This window comes from Equus quagga, chromosome 9 (genome assembly GCF_021613505.1).
Source record: "Equus quagga isolate Etosha38 chromosome 9, UCLA_HA_Equagga_1.0, whole genome shotgun sequence".
Taxonomy (NCBI): domain Eukaryota; kingdom Metazoa; phylum Chordata; class Mammalia; order Perissodactyla; family Equidae; genus Equus; species Equus quagga.
This window is the reverse complement of record NC_060275.1, coordinates 15,683,926-15,700,035: the sequence shown is the minus strand read 5'-3', so window position 1 is coordinate 15,700,035 and position 16,110 is coordinate 15,683,926. Positions and strand designations below refer to the sequence as shown.

The window sequence follows — 16,110 nt, the reverse complement described above, 5'->3', positions numbered from 1 at the left end:
CACACCTGCCTGCTCACCTAAAAAGTGACTCACAGGTGCTAACGACCATGAAGAATTTCACAACTAAGAATTATCTGAGGGGCCAGCCAGGTGGCACAGCGGTTAAGTGCGCACATTCTGCTTCAGCCTGAGGTTCGGATCCCGGGTATGGACATGGCACCACTTGGCAAGCCATGCTGTGGTAGGCATCCCACATATGGAGTAGAGGAGGATGGGCACAGATATTAGCTCAGGGCCAGTCTTCCTCAGCAAAAAGAGGAGGATTGGCAGCAGATGTTAGCTCAGGGCTAATCTTCCTCAAAAAAGAATTATTTGATAACATGGGTTTAAATTTTCAGACACAAGTCTGTTTGCTGCATAATTGAAAAGTCCTGATTATTGTTCCCCTGGACTTCCTGACATACGTTAACCTGGAAATCCAGATGAATATAAAAATTCATTTTTAAAAGTATTAACATCTTTGTAGCACTTTGAGATTTACAAATATATAGATACAAACTCACATTTAATCAGTACAAAAACTATGAGGTAGGTAAGTGTATCAGTTTCCTTTGGCTGCTGAAACAAATCATCACAAGCTTAGTGGCTTAAAACAACATGAATTTATTCTTATCCTTCTGGAGGCCAGATGTCTGAAATTAGTCGTCCTGGGCTAACGTCAAAGTGTAGGTGTGGCTGGTTCCTTCTGGAGGCTCTGAGAGGAGACTCTGTTTCCTGCTCTTTCTCGGTTTCTAGGGGCCACCTGCATTCCTTGGCTTGTGGCCCCTTCCTCATATTCCTCTGCTGCCTCCCTCTTATAAGAAAGGACCCTTGTGATTACATTGGACCCACCCAGATAATCCAGGATAATCTCTCCATTTCCAGATCCTCAGTCATTTCTGCAGCCCCTTTTGCCCTGTAAAGTAACATTCATGGATTCCAGGAATTAGGACAAGAACACCTTTGAGGGCAATTACTCAGCCTGCCACAGGTAAGGCAGACATCACCTTCCCGACTGCTGTGCCCGCTCTCTCTCCCCACCACCCTCACTGTTCAACTGAAACTGGCGCTCAGGGTTGCATGACTTAACCAGGTCTCACCTCTGCGACGGGGCCAAATTTAAACCAGATTATAACTCCAAGCCCCCCTTTTTTTCCGCCACTCCTATGGCTCCCCCCAGGATAAGGCAACCTTTGCAATATCATTTTCCTTCCTAAGTTTTCACCATACTGTTAACAAGTAGTGTTTTCACTCTGCCCCAATCATTTTCTCTGTTTCTCAAGCAATACATGCCAAGTGGAAACTTTCAGTTCCATGCACCCCCACTGGTAAACCTGCCTCAAGCTAGACCCCTTCCCTATGGTCCAGAAGAACCAGCAAGCCCACTGAGGCAGTTACTCATTATACAGACTACTAGATCCCAACTCCCTGAGAGGTCAGTCACACATGAAAGTACATGGGGAAAAAAGCAAGCTCCCGGTTTTCAGAGAGCTAAACAATCTGAACTTTCTAAGACATACATACACGGAGTAACCGTCTCGAGGAAAATTTATAACAGGTGACGTCCATATCCTCCATGTTTGAAAGAACCTATTCAGAATTACATAATAGGTAACCATCCTCTCAGAGATTTGCCATGGTTCCCTTCACTCTTCCTTTCAACTGAGGGAACTAAATGGAGGGAGCAGTATTTAGAGTCTCAGGTCATGGTCTTCTGGAACATGGTATTACTTTAGCTGGGGTAATCAGGAAGTAGCAGGTAAGGCTTTGACATGAAGAAGGTTCTAATCCGATGGTCACACCTCCACTGATGCCTTGGGATTCTCATCTCCCCTCCTCTCATATCAGGGAGCAAAGAACCCAGTGCTGAATCACACCACTTGAACAATGAGACAAAGTTAACAAGCCAAGCAAATACCACTGCTAAGCTTAGACCTCACCTGTGCCTGTGTTCAATCTGATGTGAAAATAGTGGTGAAGAAAAAAAATCAGTGCCTCATCAGAATGCAACTGGTACGATCCCAGCAAGTTACATGATTTTCCTGGACTAAGATAACTCATGGACTCTGTCCCCAAAACTATAAAATAACTGCAAACAGGGCTTTTAAAGGTCATGTGGAAGAATTCAAACAACCAGAATATTGTATTTTAAATAAGCTAATGTGGTGGGGACAAACGGCAGGGCTGGAAAATATTTAATGGCTTGTGTTCATGCCACATCCATGCTCAGAAGCTATAAGTGTATACAGTTATAACCAATAATGGGAATGATTCTAAGGGGTAGCAAGATTCCCTGACCTCTAAGAGTCAGTTCAGGTCACTAATTCAGAACAGTAAATCAAAACATTTCGTCAAGCTTTCCAACAAGGGTAGCATCAGCAGGGAATTCTGGTTACCAGGAGTCAACCATAAACATGTAATAACATTAGGATGTTCGAGTCCATGTGATTCATTATTTTGGCAATATCACAGCCTCAAAAATAACCTGGCTAAACTAAAAGAGAGCACACCTGCTAAGTATTCCTTACTCCACACTTTAATACATCCTCCTGATGCTTCCCAGAGAGCCCTGGATTCTTATCCTGACTCTGCCGCTCGCTCACATGTAACCTGGACCAGTCACTCTACTTCTTTGGGTCTCAGGGTTCTCATCTGTAAGGTGAGAGGGCTGCACAAGATGACCTCCAAGGGCTCCTCCAATTCCAACTCTAGAAGCTTCCAAAGATCCATTAACAAAATTTACTGGCTGACTTCTATCTGAAATGAGATGCCAATTGAGTTGGTGAGTAAAGAGGAGACAATGAAGCCGATGTTCCAAAGTCTTCACAACTAAAAGCTGGAGACACACATAAGCAGAGAACAGAGTGAAACACAAAACAGGTCCAACTCAGGAAAGCTACAACGCCTGGGGGTCCCAAGGGTTTATTTCAAAGTCCCCTGGGGGCGCTTATACTTCTCTGTAGGAGGGTCCTGCATTTTCAGGCTGTCACTAGCTCTCAGAACCTCCCAAGTGTAGACACAGAAGGGATGGGGGGGTCATCCTTGGGATTCGGATCCCACACAGAGCATCATCACTAGGGTCTCTGGCCACTGACTGCCCAGCAGTGCTCAAGGTCATTCTGATCCAGGGAGAGCAGCTCATCGCACCCGGAAACTGTGTCTAGGGGATTTGCTACACCTTCTGCCTCCTGTCCTTGCGGGGTGAGGAAGGCGGGTGTTCAGACAACTTTATCCTCTTGAGGGCTCACCAAATCAGCCCCAGAAAACGCAAAGTGGATTTGCAGAGCCACTGAGCTCTCTTGGGATTTAGTTCCCTTAACAACCAGCGCTATGGAACCAATGCATTTGTTGAAGTGGGAGAGCCCAGGAAAAAAGTGACAGGAAAATTGAGGACTTGCTATAAAAATCCTCTTCAAAAAGCCATAATTATCACAAGAGTGTCACCTAAGCATTGTTTACAAACATCCTCCCGCCCAATTCCTCCTCTTGGAGCAGCCCTCATCTGGATACAGTGCTATTGCTCAGGGTAGCGTTTTAAATCAATTAAGTAGTAAAACAAGGAAAAACTAGCATTTTTCAATCAAAACTCTGGAGTGAACATAATTAAAATAGATGCAGGGGAACAGGCACAAAAGAGAGAGAATCTGACTTTTCACCTTTGTGCCAACAATTCCTACTTAGCAGTTGCGTAAGAAGTCAGTTTTCAAACACTGCTGTGTATATGACTCACTGGATTACCCCCAACACTGCGGGAGGGAGAAAGTGTAGAAATTATTCTATTTTGCAGATGAGAAAACTGAGACTTTAAGGAAATGAAATGATTCACCCCAAGTCAAGTGAGAACAAAAACCCAGATCACTAAATTCCTTATTTCAACACCTCCTCCAGGACATCAGACACATGTCCATGTGGTTTTATTTTCATGGTGAAACTAAAATAATTTCTATATCAAAAGCTGTCCTATATTTTGCCTGGGCCTTGCTTTTGAACCCCTAGGGCCTCGGAACACTCTGGTTTGAATCCTGACAAAATGAAGCAAATTTTCAGCAGCCACAGAGATGGAGTTTTCTCCACCAGCCGCTACAGACAAGAGAACGCGCCTCACAGTCTGTTGTCACTACCGTGGTCCTCCTCACCTACTGTGACTTCTTTCAAATGACCAAGCCTCATGGTTCATGGCTGTGCTCTGATCGTACAGGGGCACAAAAGCAGCAAATAAGTCCACACTCCACTTCCACGTCTTCCAGGCCCCGGCCAGCAATCAAAACTCTGACCGTGGGCCTTTGCTCATTCTATTTTTGGAAGGTACCGTATCACAAAACACCTCTCAGCCTCAGCCCTGTTAATCAATAGTCATTTAAAGCAAATTTGTCGTGGAAGTATATAAACATCTACATTCAATAGTGCTTTCCAAAATAATGCATTTGCCCTGTGATTAAAGATGATCAGATAACTAAAACAGCAGCAGCAGCAGCAAAAAACAAACCTAGTCTGTGCCGAGGTGGTGGGTAGGAGTTTAGCTATGTTTGGGGATCTTTTCTGCTACTAAATCTACTAAAACAAAGGAAGCAGGGCTAAGCCCCTGAAAGGAGCTGAGTAGGGTGACTGCTCTGTCCCAGACATGGTCTGTCCCACCCTGGGTTGGGGCGGCCCCAGCCCTCTTTTCTCACAACTGGAATCCCCTCCACCCACCCAAGTTCCTGGGACCAGCCCTACCCTTAGTGGAGACATTTAGGTAGTTTGGGTGTAACTCTCTGGGATCCCACCCAAGTGCCCCTGACTGCTGGCTCTGCTGTGACTTCTTGTCCGGGCTCCTCTACACTTCAGTCCTTTGTTGGTTCCTTAGCCCTCCAGGCCTAAAGCTCACGGGACTCCTGGCTGCTCCTCCCTCCCCCAAGCCACCTGGACCTGCCTTCCCGACAACCATGTACCCTAGGACCTGGTGCCCGTCCCTGAGATACTGCCGCCTCTGGAAATAATCCCCATTACTGTCTCCCTCAACTTCCCATTGCAACCCGTCACCCAGAGGGGATGCCCCAAGCCCCCAGCCCTCCTGGAGCTCCTCCATTTTATCTGGCAGGTGGACTTCTATACAGGGCATCCACCAGGCAAGACTACAGCACCCCTTCCTGGCCTAGCTGGGCTCTGAGAACAAGACCAGCAGCTCCTCCACTGACCCCCTGCATCTCCGACCTTGTTCTTACTTAAGTGCCTCTGTCTGAACCTAAAATCTATCTATTCATGGAGACGAAGTTAATGAGTGGCTGTCCTCATTATCATCCCTCACTATTTATTTGAGGTCTGCCAGCGATTTGCATACAGCAACCTATTAATTGCCTTGCAGACATCACGATGCAGCAAATTTCACTATTTTCACACAGAGATGAGAAACCTGGGATCCCATTTTAATAAGAAATGTGCTTAAGTTCAGTCAGCAAGACTGGGGCAAAACTGGGACTAAACTCAGTGTCTCCTGGCTTCATTCTTACGGTATGAATCCTATTTGGGGAAACTCCTTGTTTCTTATGCACTGGATTATGTCACTTACCTAATGCAGTGGGTTGCGGGGGCAAAGGAGGCACTTTCTAACCCACATGGGTCAATCTGATGTCCCTCGGCCACGATCCCGTGTTATGGATGAGTGCTAGAGCTCTCTGGCATCCCAGCCACCTGGATGCACCATTCAGAAGCCACTGCATACGCGTTCCACCTTGCAGAATGGGACAGAGTACGCTTTTGCTCAAATTCCCACCTCAGTACTTCCAATAAAACCAATTGTTTCAAATAAAACTGGAAGGACTTTTGTACTTCCCCCCGGTACCATCTGAGTTTCTTGGTTTCAGGCTTAGTTGACTTAAGTGAAATCAGCAACAGAGCACGAGAGAGCTGTCTGGGTGCTAATTCAAACTCGAAGTTGCTTCTGAAGTGCTGCATAGCTTTCACACACCATGCTCCTGGGGCTCCAGGACACAGTCATTAGAGACATAACGTCACAGCTACCAGTTCTAGAAAAAGCCAGGGCTAGCTGCATGCCTGTCCGGGGTGGCATATGCTGCCCTCTAAAAACGGGCTTGAGCTGTGGCATGAACGAGTATCAAACCACCTGTGGGGGTGGGGGTGAGCGAGGGGTATGGGTTGAACAGTGTCTCCAAAAAAGGTGTGTTTAAGTCCTAAGCCCCAGGATCAGAACGTGGCCTTCCCAGGAAACACAGTTGTTGCAGACGTAATTAGTGAAGATGAGGTCATACTGGAATGGGGGGTGGCCAGAATCCAATACGTTCTTAGCTCCTCCCACCTCATACGCTTATAGAATGGTATTAGGTAGGCATTTGCATATCCGCGATCTTATTTAATTTTCACGACATTTGTGGCAGGGTGAGAGGGCAGGTATTATCAACCCCATTTTACATATGAGGAAACTGAGGCTCAGATGAGATCAGAGGCTGCCCACACACGAGATGACCATCCTGAAAACAACGTCAGCTGACAAAGCAAGAGGCTTTCAAACAAAAGTGGGGTCGTGGGGTGGAGGGGGATAAATAACAGCCCTAAATATGTTCTAAAAAATAAGATGAGTTAAACAAAAGTTCTAGAAGTCGTCCACGTCCAAAACAAGTCGAATCTCCTGGCCTTAAAAAGTAGCACTTTTACCTTTTTCAGTCACTCAAGTAACCCCGCTGTAGACATGATCCGCCGATTCTCCAACCAGCTGTTTACATTAAATTATCTTTGGGGAAGAAACTGAACACATTTTCTAGGCTTGAAAGGTAAGGACTCTGGCCTTTGTTTTCCCTCTCATGTCCTGCTTCCAAACCTTCAAGCACTCCTATGTGACCACATGGCCCTTCCACCACCGTCACCCTGCACAAGGGCGCATTTTCCAGAAGACAGACTTCAGCATGGCTGAGAGGCTGAAGCATCCATAGCCTGGAGTCCAGCAACCTCTGATGACTGAATGAACCCTTGCCAACGCAACACTTGATAAAGGGAAAGAAGGCGGAGACCGAGTGGGTGGCAGGTGTCCCAGGAAAGGACAGGACTGAGAGAGTTAAGCTAAAAAGCACTGGAGATAAGGACTCTGGGTGGAGAGCTCTGACTAACCAGCTCCCTTTTCCATATATTTTAATCTTACCCCTTCTGGAAAACATCCAGTCCCTGTTCACCAAGAAACCCTGACTTCACGTGTGATGCCCCCAACCCTGCAGCCAAGATGTTGGGCACCCCAATACCTACCTACCTAAATTACATGCAAGAAATGCCATTCCACATTTTGTCAGCTTGAAAATATTAAACACCACTGAAAAAAATTTAAGGTTTCTTTCACAGATTTAAATGTCTACTTACTTCAAAATGAATTAGTAGTTCTCCGGGTTTCATAATGTTTAATTCATTAATGATAACTACCGCTCGAGAATTTGAAAGGAAATTGCTTCCAGGATAAAATTAAATGCAACACTCTAAGCAGTGATTCATGGCTGTTCCTATCTAAATTACTAATCCATGTGACAAACCTGGTTGGCAGCACAAAAAAGCAATACTATTTTCCCCCATCGCCTTTATATACTTGGCTGAATTGTTTTCCAAACCTGCCTAAAACCAAGTCCTAGATAATCCGCCATCAGCAGCCGCCACTCCGTTGTGGAATTTAGTACTTACAGTCTCTATTGCCACAAAGAGCTTCATAACAGACTAGTATTTTTGTGCCTCAGAAAAGAGTTTTCTCAGCATTAGATTTTAGACATATAGTCCAATGGATTTCCAAGGAAACTCATTTTAAATTGAAGGCAAATATCCCCATGATAGCTGTCCACACCGCCCCCCAAAAAACCTGCATAAAACTCTAAAAATGGCTATTTTCTTTTAGTTTGCAAGGAAGGCTAGGAAGCTAAGGTTCAATTACACATCTCCCTGTTAGAATGAGTGGGCACTGGAATAACCACGCTGTCTAAAGGATAAGATAATATAATGCTTCCAATGTTTCATCAAGCCCAGGTTATTCCGCCTCCTAAAACTTCTCTCAGGTCTGTTCCCACCACCACCTGGGTTCACACCCTAGGCTAGAGTGGAGAAGCAGGCAGGGATAGTCCTGACCATGTACCCCCACCTCCAAAGGAGCCCATAGGACCAGCGTCCCACAGGGCACACCTCCCTGGGAGCGGAAGCCCAGACCACCACAACAGCCTGCAAACCAGGTCCCTGTCTCCAACCTCTCTCTCACTCCAACCATCCTGTGTACTGCTCCTAACTGGCAAGTTATCCCCGCCAGCCCTCAGGAGTGCTACTCCATGCCAAGGCTTTACATATGGCGACTCCTTCATCCTTGGGACAACTCAGAGAAGGCGCCCTCACCATCCCCATATCACAGAGCAAAGGATGGCAACAAAGACATTCAAAACACTTGCCCAAGTTACAGAGCGAGTAACTGGCAGAACCAGGATTCACACTCACACTTTCTGCCCAATTTCTCATGCTCTGAGCCAGCTGATCATGCCACCCTAGAGAGCCGAATATTCTACTCACTCCTTACTACCCACCCAGTGGGGCCCACACGCCCACCAGGATCTACAGGTCCTTTGGTGATTTGGTTACGTTTCCAGCCTCATGGGACCCACACCTTCTTCTCCATCTACCCTTGACTCCAGCTTTTCCAAACTACGTGCACATGCTGTTCCCTCCACTTGTCCTCCCAGGACGGCTCCTGTGGCCCCTTCGGAGTCTCTTCTCCCCCTGGGTGCTCCTGCAGTGTCATGTTCATCCCTTTAGTCGAACAGTCACTGCTTTCTACTGACATTGGGGTACACTTGTATGTCCCCTTCAAGTCTGTGACCTTCTCCGAGGCAGAAGCTCTGGCTTTCCCACAACCTGTCCCTGTGTCCCACAGCTTAGCAGGGCTATGGTGAGATGCTCCGTAAGCTTTGGAACGATAAGTGTGCCATGGTGAATCCTCAGCGACACTTTAAAAAGTAAAAACAAAACCAAACAACAGATTTAGCGGCTTGTCCCAAACCGACTCAGGTCCCTTAAGAGAGGGGATAAGGAGACGGGAGGGTTTATGTGCACTTTTTAAAAGCTCTGCCTTTCAGGGAATTTTTTTCACCTAAGCTTTCAAACGTGGCAACCATGGGAGGTGGAGAACACCTAGGTGTCTGCTCGCTCGCTGACGGCTTTATGAAGCGAGCCTGTTTCGGATTTAAAATCGGCAAGAGATAATCTTCAGAGTGGAACTCAAGAGCTACCCGTGCATCACAAAAGCAAAGAGATGACAAACTGAAGCCACAACTCAGACTGCTTTTTATTGTTGTTTCCTGGCAGCAGAGGGAGAGCAAAAAGACATTTGATGCAAGTTCGGTATTTGGGGTTTTGTTTTGTTTTGTTTTTTCCTTTTAAGGAGGCAGTCCCCACTCCCTGAAGCTCTTCTGTCAACCCTACCACGAGGGGAAACCGATGTAAACCAGGCTGGACTCCCCAAAGCATCAGTCTTACCACTGGGGCATCCATTCCCGACCGTGAACTCGGCATCACATAAACCCAGATGCCATCAGCAATGCAGCACGAAAAGCAAAGATAACAGCTGTAACTCATGGTAATCATATAAAATGTAAAATAACGCTCCTATATCCCACAAAACAGTTACAAATGTCCAGTGCACGGAATTCTCTGAGGTACTCGTGGTACTGTAAAAACACATGACACGCACATAAAAATACAACTCTACCATTATGTAAATTTAACCTTAAACTAATACGCTAGCTCAAACAAACAATATATTAAATCAAGTTTGCTCACCTTTTTAGAACTTAATGAGCCCAGGGGGGTGATCTGGGAGCCCCGGCTCATCTTTCACAAAACCTTCCAAGGAGACTCATGGTAACGAACGGAGCTGGGTTTGTCACCTCTCTTCAATCATTTTCTTTGCAGCCAGCACAGGCATTCAGAACAAGCTGCTGACTATGGAGGCTGGCCCTCAAGTGTTGCTGCAGGCTTATGACACATATCTGTGTTATGTTCAGGGGTGTTTCTCCCAGGGAAAAGCACTTTTTAAATATTTTCCAATATTGCTCTTTTTCTCCCAGTTTATTCAGTGTCTCAGGAACAGCCACACCTGTTCAATGTCAGCTCAGAGACTATGGGACGGAGGTAGGTCCAGCCCAGTCACCCTTAGCTGACCCTGAAGGGCGCTCACAGCACAGGGCATCCAGAAAGGCCACTTGGGTCACAGGAATAAGTATGGGCTTTAGAAGCAACTTCAAAGTCCTCCACTAAATGAATGAAAAGCATAAATCAGTATTTTGCCTTGGAGCTATGTGGTGGAAAGATACAGAGCAGAAAACTAGGAAAGTCAGGAGCAGGCATTACGAAGGCAATTTCATGAAAAGGTCAACAACATTCAGGATTCTTCACACATGACTTAAAAGCGGATTGATAAAGGATTGCCTGTGCTTGAGGTTCTTAGGGTTCCCACTTTAATGATTAAATAGAAGAACTAAAAAGTATTCATTGTTTTTAAGAACACAGGTCTTTCACATGCATTTGAGGTTCTTAGAAAAGATTTTTAGGACATTCTAGCATCATGCAGGTAATCTTGTTTGTTCTATGAATATCCTAAGTTCACCATTTCTTTGTAAGTAGGACTAGCTAAAGTAAACCCCAGCCCGAAGTATTTCAATTTATCACAAAAAAATTCTAATTAGTGAAATCCACAGAAATGGGAAATTTCCATCCTCAAATTTCAACTGCTAACTATACAAGCAACAACCATATACAGATGAAATGAGAAGTTTATAAGCAGATGTGTTTTGGACAGGAAACCATGGCAGAAGCAGTGTAATTAGGATTCACTTACAAGTATTTGCATTTTCTGATATAGACTTACATGTTGAACTTGTCCACTCAGAATTCAATCCACGAAGGAAAAGATGGGCAAGTCTACCAACCCAAGTCCGGCTTCGCCATATATCTTGTCAGATCTAGGAAGGTATTTCCATTTCTCCCAAACCTCACCCTCTCTTGGAAAGAAAAGATCTGAAAATATGGAAATATTATTTTACTGGGCCCACATTTAACACTAATCCCCTGCTTTTAGGATTATAAAGAGGCTGCAGTGAGGGTGGGGGTGTAGAAAGCACATCAGGAAGACTTCGGCGGCCAAATTTCATTGCAGCCATGACGTGGTCTATGCACTCCAAAGAGAAACAGGTTTTAGTGACCCTAGTATCTGAGGATGGGATTTATTATGGCAAATATACACAAGCATGGTATTTTTAAAAAAATCTTCATGTCATACATTTCGTCTCCTTATCTTCCACATAGCTTTTTTCTACAAAGTGCTCTCATCTGCTCTGGTTTTCTTCTACCCAAGGACGAAAGGGTGGAAAACCATGCCTTCCTTTCAGGTCCCCACCATCTGTCCCCTCAGTCCTCAGTTCTTCACACTGGTTTGCTTCCCCTGGGGAAATGACTTCAAATCCTTGCCAACTCCATTGCTCCAAAGGCCAGTCCAGTGTTTGTGTCTTGGCCACGTAAGACCCAAACCCCACTCCATTTAGGTTTTGCTTCAGAGCATCACCATTCTTTCTCTCCCTTTTTTAAGGATGCAGAAAGAAGAAGAGTTCTTACAAGGTTAACCAAGAAAGAAAAAGGATCAAAGTCCTATTTTCCTACCAGCATGTTTGTAGACTTCACGTCTTCAGATCCAAGAAAAAATGAAAAGAGAAACCAAAGTAAGGGACCAGCTCTGTGCAAGGTAAAATGGTCCCATTTAAAGTGAGCTCCACACCATCTTCCTACGTCCGTGCCTCCTGCCCTGGTTTTGATGCTCAGCTTACTCCTCCCACCACCCCATCCCCCAGTCTTGGTAGAGCCAATCTGCCCAGATGACCGTGCTCTTCTTTTTCACATTCCCCCCATGAGACCTGTCCTCCCATCTGCACCTGCCTCCCAGAGGGCTTGGTGGAGACCTGATTCCAATGGTTAGCTACTACACCCTTATGCAGGCGAGTGTGTTCCCCTTTAGAAGGGCACTCACATTTTAGCACAGGACTCAAAAAAACCCAAAAGGAAAAGAGAAATGAACTAATTCATACTGAACCGTCTACATACCAGCCTCAGATCTCAGACACATCATTTAATTTCTCTGGGCCTGCCTCCAATTCCCACCTCAGATGATTGTTCTGAGAATTAAATGAGCTAACATATACATAATACAGTCATGTGTCACTTGACGACGGGGATAAGTTCTGAGAAATGTGTTGTCAGGTGATTTTGGCATTGGGCGAACATCATGGAGTGCACCTACACAAACCTACATGGTATAGCCTACGACACACCGAGGCTATATGGCGTGGCCTATTGCTCCTAGGCCATAAACCTGTACGGCATGAGTACTGTAGGCAACTGTGACACGATGGTAAGTATTTGTGTATCTAAATATATCTGAACACAGAAAAGGTACAGTAAAAACATGGTATAAAAGATAAAAAATGGTACACCTGTATAGGGCTCGTACCACGACTGGAGCTGGCAGGACTGGAAGTTGCTCTGGGTGAGTCAGGGAGTGAGTGGTGGGTGAAAGTGAAGGCCTAGGACCTTCCTGGACACTGCTGTAGACTTTCTAAACACTGTACACTTAGGCTACGCTAAATTTATTTAAAATTTTTTTGTTTTTCAATAATAAAGTAACCTTAGCTTACTGTAACGTTTTTACTTTATAAACTTTTCAATTTTTTTAAACTTTTTGACTCTTTCGTAATAACACTTAGCTTAAAGTACAAACACATTGTACAGCTGTACAAAATATTTTCTTTATAGCCTTATTCTACAAGCTTTTTCTCCTGCCTCTTCTTCAGCTATGGGTCCCTGACCCAATTCCAACAATTCCTCAGGAACCATCTCCAGGAGCTCCTCAGTGTCAATGTCATCAACACCGAGGTGGAAGTCATTTGCCACCTCAACCACAGCCGTGTTGATTTTTGCAAGCTCCTCATCCTTGGCGAACCCTTTGAAGTCATGGATGAACCTCTTGAGTGTCTTCTTCCAGAGGCACTAGGCAACAAGAATTTTTCAGCTCCACTATAATCTTATGAAACCACTGTCATATATGCACTCCGTCATTGACCAAAACCTCATTATGCGGCCCACAACCATACTTAAAACAGTACCTAGCACCTTGCAAGGCCTCCGTGCACATCATTTATCATTATTAACCTTCATCGTGACCTCTCAAGATAGGTACTGCTGGTCTCATCTTAAATGAGGACACAATCATTTGCTCAGTATCACAAGGCTCATAAATAAGTAGCAGAACAGGAATATAGCCCTCAGTGTACTAAGTGACCACAATTCCTGCTGTTTTCACCACACCACATGGAATGCATCCCCTAACAGTAAAACCACGGACATTGTGCAGGCCAGTGCAGTGAGACTGCATTGCTAGGGTCCTGTGGTAGTCCGATGGTATCAGAAGGACAAGCTGGACAGCTAGGCTAGGCATAGAGTGACTCCTGGGGCATGACCGGAGTTGAACAGGATGGCATGTTCTATCAGGGCTAACTCAAGGCCCACTCCTGAACTGCAGAGACCTTGCTCTATAAACTCACCTCATTTAGTCTCAGGTCTTCCCAACTATAAAATGCGGACAATTTACTCGGGACGCGGTAAGCTCCTGACTCCTGGGAGTGTTCATGGCAAAAGCCAACACTTCCTGCGAGGGAGGCTCTAGAAAGGGATCCTGAGGCAGGAGGCCAGCAACCCTGATGAGGTAAGTTACTGCCAGCACTAGAAATGGAGACTTCACAGAACAACAGCCCAGAGATTGACAACGTGTATTTAAAAAGCTTACTGCCAGAGCCAAAAATATTGCTCGTGACCTTGATAATGCCTGGTTAAAAACTCTGAATTAACTCTGAACAGTCTAATTTTTAATCTCCAAAATATTCCTGAAAACACCCATTTCCATTACACATCACAAATCCACAATTAGGACTTCTTCCTTTCGTGCTTGTCCTACATTTGAAAAGCATTCGCTATTCTACTAACGCGGACTTCTCTCAAAATAACCTCATTATTCTATACTTCCACGATTATGTCATGGACATAATTACCACCATCATGATTTCAGCAGCTATTTGTTGCACTATAATTTCCAGATGAATTTCTGGTGTAGAAACAAAATAGCCTCAATAAGATAATTAATCACAACTCTATTATGACTAGAGCACAGAGTAACCGAAATTAAAACTAAAATTTTTAGTATTTCATTTTTAATATCACGTTCATCTTTGTAGTGAACAATTACTATAAAGATGCTTATTGTTAGTATATTTTGTTTCTGATGGCAGCTTCTTCTTTTTATTGGTACTTTTATTAGTAACTACTACCACAAAGTTTTGAAAGACCGCTGTATTTTAACGGGCTGACATACCATTGCTACTGCTGATCAGATTCAGCGTTTCCATCTGATTTTCCACTTGACGGTGTAACCTTGAGCAAGCTACTAAACCTCTCTGTGCCTCAGTTTGGTCATCCAAAAAATGGGGATAAAAAATCTACTCCTGAATTATTGTGAGAATTAAATTGGGTAACTTACATAGAGCCTCACAAGATGCTTTGGAATTTAGTGACTGCCAAGTACGTACTAGAATTTTTTTTTAACTTATAAAAGTGTAAGTCCAATTCAAAGCTATTTCATACTTAAAACTTTACTCAAAATTTTTCAGTCTCCACACTTAAAGCCGGCAGGCCTCACAACTCACAGAGCCAGGCAACTGCCACCATTTGCTTCTTTTTCTGCCAACATACTAAACTGAATTTTCAAAAGTCAGTTACGAACGTCAGTCCACCAAACACATTCTCTGAAGAGATGAAAGTTCTCTCTCCATAACCCAAAGAGAGTGGACTGGTTTTCTGAGAAAATGGAAGAGACCAGAGTGCAGGACAGCACATTCTAGCTAATCCATACTACTTACTAGGAGTTTTTTGAGGCTGAGGGAGCTCAGATTGTGTTAGTAAACAAACCTCACAAAAGGAAATTAAAACCACTGTACTCCCTGAAGTATTTTCCTGATCTACCCCAATATGCATAGTTTTACTCTGTTTATTCATGACCATTCCTCATATCATACTAAGTGAATTCTGTCTGATTAATTAATATTAGAAATATAAAAACTAATATCAGGCTTCTACTACTATTTGACCCAGCTGGGCTCTGAGTGTATTTTGATTCCTGAAAACCTACCCCAACATCTGACAGGAAACCAAAGGCAAAACGACAGGGCAATTAGCCTCAGCGCTCCCTCCTGCTGCCCATTTCACAGAGCGTTAACTGAGAAGAGAAGACTCTATCACCACAGTGAATATGCCTTTTGAATAGCAGGCAAATATAAACTAAGCCAATGGTGGAACCAACATATTATGCCTCTGACTACAGATACAAGCTTCAGCCAGCAAGATGCAGTGCCCACCGAGAGAAAAGAAAACTTCCTAATGAGCCGGCCCTTAACCCACCAGCAGCATGAAGACACCGTATCCAACAAGGTGTGGGGGATATTCAAAAGTGTTAGATCACTGCGCTCTTTAGGAGACTAAGAACTACTTGGAGATATAACAGAATGGTTCATGCCAACATTTACTGGTAAAAAACAATTTACTGACGAAAACCCTGGGATGCAAAGATGAATAAAGGCAGGCCCGCCCTCAGAGCATCCACATCTACCACTGGTCAGCAGCTGGTCATGCCAGGACCTCCACCAAGGTCTGTGAGATGCAGGAGGCAGCAAAGGCCATTTTCAGCTGTATTCATCAGGGATTCAGAAACGGGATTTGTGTGGGATATTAAAGAAAGAGTTAGGATTTTAACAGAAAGTCAGAGGAAGAAAGAGAAGGTGGTATCCTTAAGGAGGCAACAGGAAGAAGGCAGGCTAGCCCAGAGCATATCTAGGAAATGGTGAGTTAACCAGTTCAGGTGAGCAGAAGGGCTTCTGACCAGATTCCTGATATTCCAGGCAGGGTCCCATACATAACACTCTTCACACACAGTCTGTAAAATATTTTAAATATTTTAAGTCTAGGAGAAACATAACCAACTTGGGAATAATAAATATAAATTAAGCTACACTATAACGTGAACTCACATAA

At 44.5% G+C, this 16,110-nt stretch overlaps 1 protein-coding gene across 4 annotated transcripts in view; it reads right to left on the bottom strand.

Moving 5' to 3' along the window:
• Window positions 1-16,110, bottom strand: part of RNF152 (ring finger protein 152) — a 77,078-nt gene that overhangs the window by 44,008 nt on the left and 16,960 nt on the right. The window contains exon 3 of one of the 4 annotated variants that reach the window (XR_006890131.1): window positions 2,612-2,736. The exons of the other annotated variants lie outside the window; for them this stretch is intronic. The gene's annotated coding sequence lies outside the window, so the exon portion shown is untranslated. Of the gene's footprint in view, window positions 1-2,611; window positions 2,737-16,110 lie in introns of those variants that run through there. 4 annotated transcript variants of the gene reach the window in all.